Here is a 9552-nt window from a genome sequence, read left to right on the forward strand (position 1 = left end):
CATATTTAAGCTCATCCTACCGAACCGATTTTAAAAAATCAAAAACTGTTCGAAAGATATTAGTTGGGAATGGTACTGATTAATTTTAGGTGAAAATCTACCGAGCCGTTTTATTGTAATTAACTGTTGAAAAAAAGTGTTAAATTTTCGTCCATATTTAAGCTCATCCTACCGAACCGATTTTAAAAAATCAAAAACTGTTCAAAAGATATTAGTTGGGAATGGTACTGATTAATTTTAGGTGAAAATCTACCGAGCCGTTTTCTTGTAATTAACTGTTGAAAAAAAGTGGTAAATTTTCGTCCACATTTAAGCTCATCCTACCGAACCGATTTTAAAAAATCAAAAACTGTTCGAAAGATATTAGTTGGGAATGGTACTGATTAATTTTAGGTGAAAATCTACCGAGCCGTTTTCTTGTAATTACTGGTTGAAAAAAAGTGTTAAATTTTCGTCCTCATTTAAGCTCATCCTACCGAACCGATTTTATAAAATCAAAAACTGTTCGAAAGATATTAGTTGAGAATGGTACTGATTAATTTTAGGTGAAAATCTACCGAGCCGTTTTCTTGTAATTAACTGTTGAAAAAAAGTGTTAAATTTTCGTCCTCATCCTACCGAACCGATTTTAAAAATCAAAAACTGTTCAAAAGATATTAGTTGGGAATGGTACTGAATAATTTTAGGTGAAAATCTACCGAGCCGTTTTCTTGTAATTAACTGTTGAAAAAAAGTGTTAAATTTTCGTCCACATTTAAGCTCATCCTACCGAACCGATTTTAAAAAATCAAAAACTGTTCGAAAGATATTAGTTGGGAATGGTACTGATTAATTTTAGGTGAAAATCTACCGAGCCGTTTTCTTGTAATTAACTGTTGAAAAAAGTGTTAAACTTTTCGTCTACATTTAAGCTCATCCTACCGAACCGATTTTAAAAAATCAAAAACTGTTCGGAAGATATTAGTTGGGAATGGTACTGATTAATTTTAGGTGAAAATCTACCGAGCCGTTTTCTTGTAATTAACTGTTGAAAAAAAGTGTTAAATTTTCGTCCTCATTTAAGCTCATCCTACCGAACCGATTTTATAAAATCAAAAACTGTTCGAAAGATATTAGTTGAGAATGGTACTGATTAATTTTAGGTGAAAATCTACCGAGCCGTTTTCTTGTAATTAACTGTTGAAAAAAAGTGTTAAATTTTCGTCCTCATCCTACCGAACCGATTTTAAAAAATCAAAAACTGTTCAAAAGATATTAGTTGGGAATGGTACTGATTAATTTTAGGTGAAAATCTACCGAGCCGTTTTCTTGTAATTAACTGTTGAAAAAAAGTGTTAAATTTTCGTCCACATTTAAGCTCATCCTACCGAACCGATTTTAAAAAATCAAAAACTGTTCGAAAGATATTAGTTGGGAATGGTACTGATTAATTTTAGGTGAAAATCTACCGAGCCGTTTTCTTGTAATTAACTGTTGAAAAAAGTGTTAAACTTTTCGTCCACATTTAAGCTCATCCTACCGAACCGATTTTAAAAAATCAGAAACTGTTCGAAAGATATTAGTTGGGAATGGTACTGATTAATTTTAGGTGAAAATCTACCGAGCCGTTTTCTTGTAATTAACTGTTGAAAAAAAAAATTTAAGCCGATTTTCATGGAACTTTTTTTGGCGATATTCATCATGGTCTTATAGATCTTACTGTAATATTACGGCCTTACGACAAGTAGTTTAATTTTAAAAAATTCGTCAAACTTTTCTAAAATTATTATCGTTTTTTCAAGTAGGATTGATGAAGTATATTATTTACACTTTGTTTTGATTAAGTCAATTATTTACACATATCGGGAAGTTCATGTAACTTGCCTCAAGGCTAAATACCAAACCAACTAGTTTATTTTAAGCTTTTATTAAATATTGGCGATGCGTGCTGCAAATGCAAATTATTTTTGTAGGTTCCGTGGTGTAGTGGTTATCTCATCTGCTTAACACGCAGAACGCCGCCGGTTCGATCCCGGCCGAAATCATCTAATGAAATCCTATATATTTATTCAAAGCCTATGATGGGTTTTGATGGTTTATTGATTGTCGGTGCATTCCCATGATAAATCATACATCAAAGTTCTCAATATTTATTCTAAGCTTTTATCAAATATTGGCGATGCGTGCTACAAATGCGTTTTGTTTTTGTAGGTTCCGTGGTGTAGTGGTTATCGCATCTGCTTCACACGCAGAAGGTCGCCGGTTTGATTCCGGCCGGAATCATGTAGTGAAATCCTCTGTATTTATTCAAAACCAATGAAGGGTTTTGGTGGTTTATTGATTGTCGATGCAATCCCATGATAAATCATACATCAAAGTTCTCAATATTTATTCTAAGCTCTATTAAATATTGGCGATGCGTGCTGCAAATGCGTTTTATTTTTGTAGGTTCCGTGGTGTAGTGGTTATCTCATCTGCTTAACACGCAGAACGCCGCCGGTTCGATCCCGGTCGGAATCATGTAATGTAATACTCTTTATTTATTCAAAACCAATAAAGGCGTTTGGTGGTTTATTGACTGTCGGTGCAATCCCACGATGAATCATATATCGAAATCACCAATATTTATTTTAAACTCTTATTAAATATTGGCGATGCGTGCTGCAAATGCGTTTTATTTTTGTAGGTTTCGTGGTGTAGTGGTTATCACATCCGCTTAACACGCAGAAGGGCGCCGGTTCGATCCCGGCCGGAATCATCAAATTTAATAATCTATATTTATTCAGAACGAATAAAGGTTTTTGGTGGTTTATTGATTGTCGGTGCAATCCCATGATAAATCATAAATCATACAGAAGACCGCCGGTTCGATCCCGGCCGGAATCATGTAATGAAATCCTCTGTATTTATTCAAAACCAATAAAGGGTTTTGGTGGTAAATTGATTGTTGGTGCGATCCCATGATAAATCATACATCAAAGTTTTCAATATCTATTCTAAGCGTTTATTAAATATTGGCGATGCGTGCTACAAATGCGTTTTATTTTAGTAGGTTCTGTGGTGTAGTGGTTATCACATCTCCTTCACACGCAGAAGGCCGCCGGTTCAATTTCGGCCGGAATCATGTAATAAAATCCTCTATATTAATTCAAAACCAATGAAGATTTTTGGTGATATATTGATTGTCGGTGCAATCCCATGATGTCAATCATACATCGATGTCCTCAATATTTATTCTAAGCTTATATTGAATATTGGCGATGCTGCCTGCAAATGCGTTTTAATTTTGTAGGTTTCGTGGTGTAGTGGTTATCACATCTGCTTTACACGCAGAAAGCCGCCGGTTCGATCCCGGCCGGAATCATCTAATGAAATCCTTTGTATTTATTCCAAACAAATAAAGAATTTTGGTGGTTTATTGACTATCGGTGCAATCCCACGATGAATCATACATCAAAGTCTTCATTATTTATTTTAAGCTTTTATTAAATATTGGCGATGCGTGCTGCAAATGCGATTTATATTTGTAGATTCCGTGGTGTAGTGGTTATCACATCTGCTTCACACGCACAAGGCCGCAGGTTCGATCTCGGCCGGAATCATCTAATGTAATCCTCTATATTTATTCAAAACGAATAAAGGTTTTTGGTGGTTTATTGATTGTCGGTGCAATCTCATGATGTCCTCAATATTGCTGCAAATGGGATTTGTTTTTGTAGGTTTCGTGGTGTAGTGGTTATCACATCTGCTTAACACGCAGAAGGCCGCCGGTTCGATCCCGGCCGGAATCATCTAATGAAGTCTTCTACATTAATCAAAACATAAGATTGTCGGTGCATTCTCATGATGAATTTTACATCGATGTCTTCAATATAGCTGCAAATGCGTTTTGTTTTTGTAGGTACCGTGGTGTAGTGGTTATCATATCTGCTTAACACGCAGAAGGCCGCCGATTCGATCCCGGCCGGAATCATATAATAAAATCCTCTATATTTATTCAAATCCAATAGAGACTTTTGGTGGTTTATTGACTGTCGGTGCAATCTCACGATGAATCATACATCGAAGTCTTCAATATTTATTCTAAGCTTTTATTAAATATTGGCGATGCGTGCTGCAAATGCGTTTTATTTTTGTAGGTTCCGTGGTGTAGTGGTTATCACATCTGCTTAACACGCAGAAGGCGGCCGGTTCGATCCCGGCCGGAATCATCTAATGCAGTGGTTCCCAACCTGGGGGTAATTACCCCCGCAAGGGTAAAACAAAGATTCTAGAGGGGTAACAAAGGGTGGCACGAAATAGTATTAAAATAGCAATAAACAAAATAATAGTACGGTAAACAAAATAAAGGAAAGTCCTATGTTTGCGCTGCAAGTGGACGAGTCCACAGATGTTGTTTCGTGTTCACAATTATTGATGTTTTCACGATGCTTTAAAGATGACGATGTAAAGGAGAAATATTTGTTCTGCAAGTCTTTGCCCACTACTACCCGCGGCGAAGACGTATTTCAAACGCTAAAAGAGTTTATTGAGGAAAATGGCCTGATACACCATTTTGCTTTGGCTGTGGAAACGCTTCCACCTGATTTGCTAAACACGTTGTAAAAATTGTTAATCATATTCGAGGCAGCGCCACTAACTCAAAATTATTCAAAGTTTTATGCGATGTAGTTGGAGCTACATTTAATTTTTTTTTGTACCATACAGACATGGCCGGTCCTGGGGTCCTTAGCGGCCACATGCCGAAGGAGAAGTTTATGTTTTCATAAAAAATCCGAATTGCTAATTTTATGTGTTCTCGACGTTTCAAGCCATTCTGAATCGAATGAGACCAAATTTAGAAAAAGTATGTGTGTGTGTGTATGTGTGTGTGTTTTTTCTAAAAACGGCTGGACCGATTTCAAAAATTTAAAAGCCACTCGATGTATCTCGATGTGGACTATTGTTTGTCCATTTTGTGTGACGATCAGCCTAGCCGTTTCTTTATAAATCGCAGAAAAGTGAAAAATTTTTCGTCTACGTTTTAGCCCGCAATTCTGAATCGATTTTGAAAATTCAAAAACCGTTCGAAAGATATTGATTGGAAATCGTGCTGATTAGTTTTTGGTAGAGATCGGCCGCGCCGTTTTCTTGTAATAAAGTTTGAAAAAAAAATTTCGACGATTTTTATGATTATTTTTTTGACGGTAGATACCATAGTCTTCTAGATCATACTAAAATATTACGGCCCTACGACAACTGGTTCAGCTTTAAAAATTCATCAAAGTTCGCAAAAATTAGTATGGTCTTTTTGGCATTTGTCAAAATTAGAACTTTCATCGACGTTTGCTCAAAAACGCCTGAACCGATTTCAGATATTTAAAAAGCATTTGATGTATCTCGATGAGGATGATCGTTTCTCAGTTTTGTGCGACGATCGGCCAAGCCGTTTCTTTGTAATTTGGAAAAAAGTGTTAAACCTTTCGTCCACATTTAAGCTCATACTACCGAACCGATTTTAAAAAATCAAAAACTGTTTGAAAGATATTAGTTGGGAAGGATACTGATTAGTTTTAGGTAAAAATCTACCGAGCCGTTTTCTTGTAATTAAATGTTGAAAAAAAAAATTAAGCCGATTTTCGTGAAACTTTTTTTGGCGATATATATCATGGTCTTATAGAACATACTGAAATATTACGACAAGTAGTTTAATTTTAAAAATTTATCAAAGTTTGAGAAAATGAGTAGTTTTTTTGACGTTTGTTAAAAATAAAATTAGACGATTTAGTTGGTATAACGAGTGTACTTGGTGTTGAACATAGTAAACAATCAAAGTCCTATGGAAACTGGTTCAATTATAATTATTGATTAATTAAAATTAATGATTTTTGAAAATTTGCTTTTAGAAAATACTCCGAGTTAACGTGTTCGTTTGTTCGTTTGCAATGATGTGTAATAAATCCACTCGGAATACTTTTAATCACTCATAAATTAATTTATTTATTATGGATTAATTCGATTATTTATACATATCGGGAAGTTTATGTAACTTGCCTCAAGGCTAAAAACCAAACCAACTAGTTTTTTCTTATAATCAATAGTTATGTTTGCATGTATATTTTTTATAATATTTGTATTATTTGACACAATTATTCCAAATATTTATTTTTACAAAACGATAAAACACAAAAACAAAAACTGTATCAAAATCCTAAGTTAAGGGGATAAACCAGTGGTTTCCATCCTTTTCCTCCTTGCGCCCCCTTCGAAAGTCATATTGTCATATTTCACAATGACAAATAGATTTCTGTTCCATTCGTATTTGAACATATCTAGATTTTTTTAGATGGCAGTTTCTCAGCATTTAAAATTAATATTTCAATTACTCAACATTTAAAATTAATATTTTTAAAACAGCGTCGCGTCCTCCTTGGAACGGTATGGGGCCCCCTTAGGGTTGGTGCGCCCCACAGGTTGGAAATCGCTGGGTTAAACACTCACAACTGACGATAATACAAATATGTGTATGATAAAAAAGTTTAATAGTTTTATAGCCTGCAATATTTGTGGTATGAAAAATGTTATATTTTATTCAATTTTTATGAAATTTTGAAATTCACATTTAATACGCCTGTAGGCATTATAATAATAGATGCTTGGCATGCTCCTATTTCCAATTGAGATATAGAAAATGTTTAAGTTGAATTTTATTCTATTATCAACTTCTTGTAGGGTAAGTCATAATAATCGTAAAAAATAGAAAATGGAAATTTTGCATATCTTTACGTTTCAAAGGTTACAGAGCATTTGAAGTATGTGTGTTTGTGTATGTATGTTTGGATGCAATTATCGTCCACGATTTCGGGCGCACAAATGATTCAAAAAACCTTTGCTTCCTGTTGATGGCAAGACGTGCTGCGTCCCGTAAAGCATTTTTAAAATAAGTTTTTATTTTTGGTCAACTTTCTCCCATTAATAAATTAATTATAATGCATTCTTTTATTGTTGCATTTATTTTTGAAATAAGTTTTTTTTATTTGTATTTTTATATTAATAGGTACACACCTATTAAACAGGCTGATTAAGTAATAATTTAACGTTTACTTTCTGCTTTCTTACAAGTAATATTAATACTACTAAAAACCATACAACTTTTCACATTGCAGTACCACCAAAAATATATTTTCAACGCACGATTCAAATGATAATTTTTACTTATTTTTTCTATAAAGTCTAAAATTTGTTTACAAATTTCTGTAAAAAATCAATGTAAAAACATAAAAAGCAAGTTAATTATTATTATTAATTTGTATTTTTTAATATTTTATACAATTCGATATTATTTTGTAATAAATTCATATATACATTAAATTAAAATTAAAATATTCTATATAAATTAAAATATTGATTTAAATATTTTGATACTGATAATCACAGTTATAACTGGAATAGAACTTTTTCAATGAATTAATTCATTAAATAATTTTTAATTGATTTAAGAGTATAAAATGCAAAAATTATTAATAATTAGAAGTGACCTAAAAAAATCGTTTACTTATAAGCTTGAGCAAGAAAAAGCTGGAAAGTAACAAATTTAAAAGTAAAGATTTATTTGATTTTTTTTATTTGTAAGACTTTTTGATATAAGTTTATAATTATCAGTAATGCGTGCAACCTATAGTGATCCATCTATGTATATTAATTAAAACAATTATCTAAATACCTAATTATGACAATTGTACTTATAGCTAGAATGCAACTCTTTTCCACACCACCCAGGAGGTAGAGTTGCTAGGCGCGTTTTTTTAATGTGGTGTCGCCACAGAAATGCAACGACTTCTGCAGCCCTAATCCACTAAACTAACTTATTGACTAATTATTCTTAACTAATAAACGAATTGTACCGAATGTAATGCGAAAAGAACCTCGCGAGATGACCTAATGTACCCAAAAATTTCGATTTTTAAAAGCGAAAGAACCTCTCGGTGTGTATTGTGTAATTTTTATTAATGTAAAATTGTATGAAATTTTAATATGGAAATTGTAGTTCGGTTTTATAACGGTGATTGTGATATTATAAAAAAAAGCATCCACATGATGTACCCCCCAGAGTACAGAAGTACTCCCCAAATACACCATGCAATTACTTGGAAAAAGGACTTCATAGTCTCCCAGCCTATAAAGCTTATGGACAAATCATTTTGTGATTTGCAATTATTAATTAATTAATGTAAAAAAGCGCGGAAAAAAGAAAGGTTCTTCCACAACGCCACTCCCTTTGAGCTCAAACAAAAGTACGCGAAAAACCCCAAAAAAGGTATGACTGAAGATATTAACGTGAAAACGCGAATTAATAATACGCGAACAACTTTAAAAAAACGTATGACCGAAAACGCCCCTAATAAATAATATAACTACTTAATAGTAATTACTTAATAATAATAGAATAATATAACTAAAGTCTCTCACACTTCATATTCATCTTGATATTCACCAATCCGGCAGTTTTCTTCTATTGGTCTTGATCCGTCAGCAGTCTTCTGTTGGTGGTCCCTGGAAAGTGATGGATAATTATGAAATAAAAATTGATTATTATTTTAAATTAATTGAAAATAAATTACAAAATATTCGACCGAAATTTTTACGTCAAAAGGACCCTTAACTAAACATTAGTTAAGACTAATATAATACAATAATATCGATACACTATTATAAAGATCCAATAATAATAATACCATATAATTAAAGTTTTTTCTTACATTTTATCTTTGCTCTATATGATTTCATTTATGCGCATAATCTCCAATCTGGTAGCGGCTTCCCTGGTTGTCTTGAAAAGGAAATCTTCTGGAAATCTTCATGGAAATACACCTGAAACGAGATTAAAAAAAACACAAATTTCCTAAAAGGGATGAGGATATAAACGGGGCCCCGGTAATGTTAATATTAAAAAATTATAACTTATATAAATGTAAGTCTAGATAACGACTAATTATATGTAATACGAGAAAACTAATATATGCATGCATATTATCCTGGAATGTGCTTCTCCTGTAAGTAGTTGGTCTTGGCATTGATTTCTTGTATCAGAAGTCCCTCCTGGGTTGTGCTTCTCCTGTAGTTGTTGGCCTCGGCATTGATTCCTTTTGTATCAGAAGTCTATCCTGGGTTGTGCTTCTCCTGTAGTAGTTGCTCTTGGTATTGATCGATTACTTTTTTTTAAAAAATTCAAACACTTTTCAAGCACTGCGTCTTCAACATTTCTCCGTCACGGGGGAGACCCATTGTGCAATAACGAATATAGTACATAAAAGCAGAAAAAAATCCGTTAAAATAAATATAAGTAATTTGAGAAACAAGCTGGATTTCAAAATTTCAAACTAGATGTTTGAATGCGCATATAACGTAAGGTAATTAATAAAATAATTCAAAAAAAAAATTAACGTTACTCTTAATATGTACATATAGTAATATTTATGAATTAAAGCGTATGGCGTTGCTCCGCTTCTGGGAAAAACTTTGCAAGCAACCACACACCGACAAACAAAATTAATTTAATAATTATCGCGAAACTACTCGAACCTGCCGAGGGGG

The 9552-nt window shown here is 33.1% G+C and overlaps 10 non-coding genes across 10 annotated transcripts; all 10 read left to right on the plus strand.

Moving 5' to 3' along the window:
* Positions 1-1951: 1951 nt before the first annotated feature.
* On the plus strand, positions 1952-2024 carry Trnav-aac. The gene has a single exon. It is a non-coding gene; the product is annotated as a tRNA-Val (tRNA).
* A 165-nt stretch (positions 2025-2189) lies between these two features.
* Positions 2190-2262, plus strand: Trnav-cac. Its single transcript has one exon. It is a non-coding gene; the product is annotated as a tRNA-Val (tRNA).
* Positions 2263-2426: 164 nt separating this feature from the next.
* On the plus strand, positions 2427-2499 carry Trnav-aac. The gene has a single exon. It is a non-coding gene; the product is annotated as a tRNA-Val (tRNA).
* Positions 2500-2664: 165 nt separating this feature from the next.
* Positions 2665-2737, plus strand: Trnav-aac. The gene has a single exon. It is a non-coding gene; the product is annotated as a tRNA-Val (tRNA).
* Positions 2738-3030: 293 nt separating this feature from the next.
* Trnav-cac lies at positions 3031-3103 on the plus strand. Its single transcript has one exon. It is a non-coding gene; the product is annotated as a tRNA-Val (tRNA).
* A 167-nt stretch (positions 3104-3270) lies between these two features.
* On the plus strand, positions 3271-3343 carry Trnav-uac. Its single transcript has one exon. It is a non-coding gene; the product is annotated as a tRNA-Val (tRNA).
* A 165-nt stretch (positions 3344-3508) lies between these two features.
* Positions 3509-3581, plus strand: Trnav-cac. Its single transcript has one exon. It is a non-coding gene; the product is annotated as a tRNA-Val (tRNA).
* A 116-nt stretch (positions 3582-3697) lies between these two features.
* Positions 3698-3770, plus strand: Trnav-aac. The gene has a single exon. It is a non-coding gene; the product is annotated as a tRNA-Val (tRNA).
* Positions 3771-3879: 109 nt separating this feature from the next.
* On the plus strand, positions 3880-3952 carry Trnav-aac. Its single transcript has one exon. It is a non-coding gene; the product is annotated as a tRNA-Val (tRNA).
* Positions 3953-4117: 165 nt separating this feature from the next.
* On the plus strand, positions 4118-4190 carry Trnav-aac. Its single transcript has one exon. It is a non-coding gene; the product is annotated as a tRNA-Val (tRNA).
* Positions 4191-9552: the final 5362 nt, after the last annotated feature.

Source organism: Ctenocephalides felis, unplaced genomic scaffold (assembly GCF_003426905.1).
Source record: "Ctenocephalides felis isolate EL2017-DRISC unplaced genomic scaffold, ASM342690v1 CF-g0.4_SCAFFOLD_00845, whole genome shotgun sequence".
Taxonomy (NCBI): Eukaryota; Metazoa; Arthropoda; class Insecta; order Siphonaptera; family Pulicidae; genus Ctenocephalides; species Ctenocephalides felis.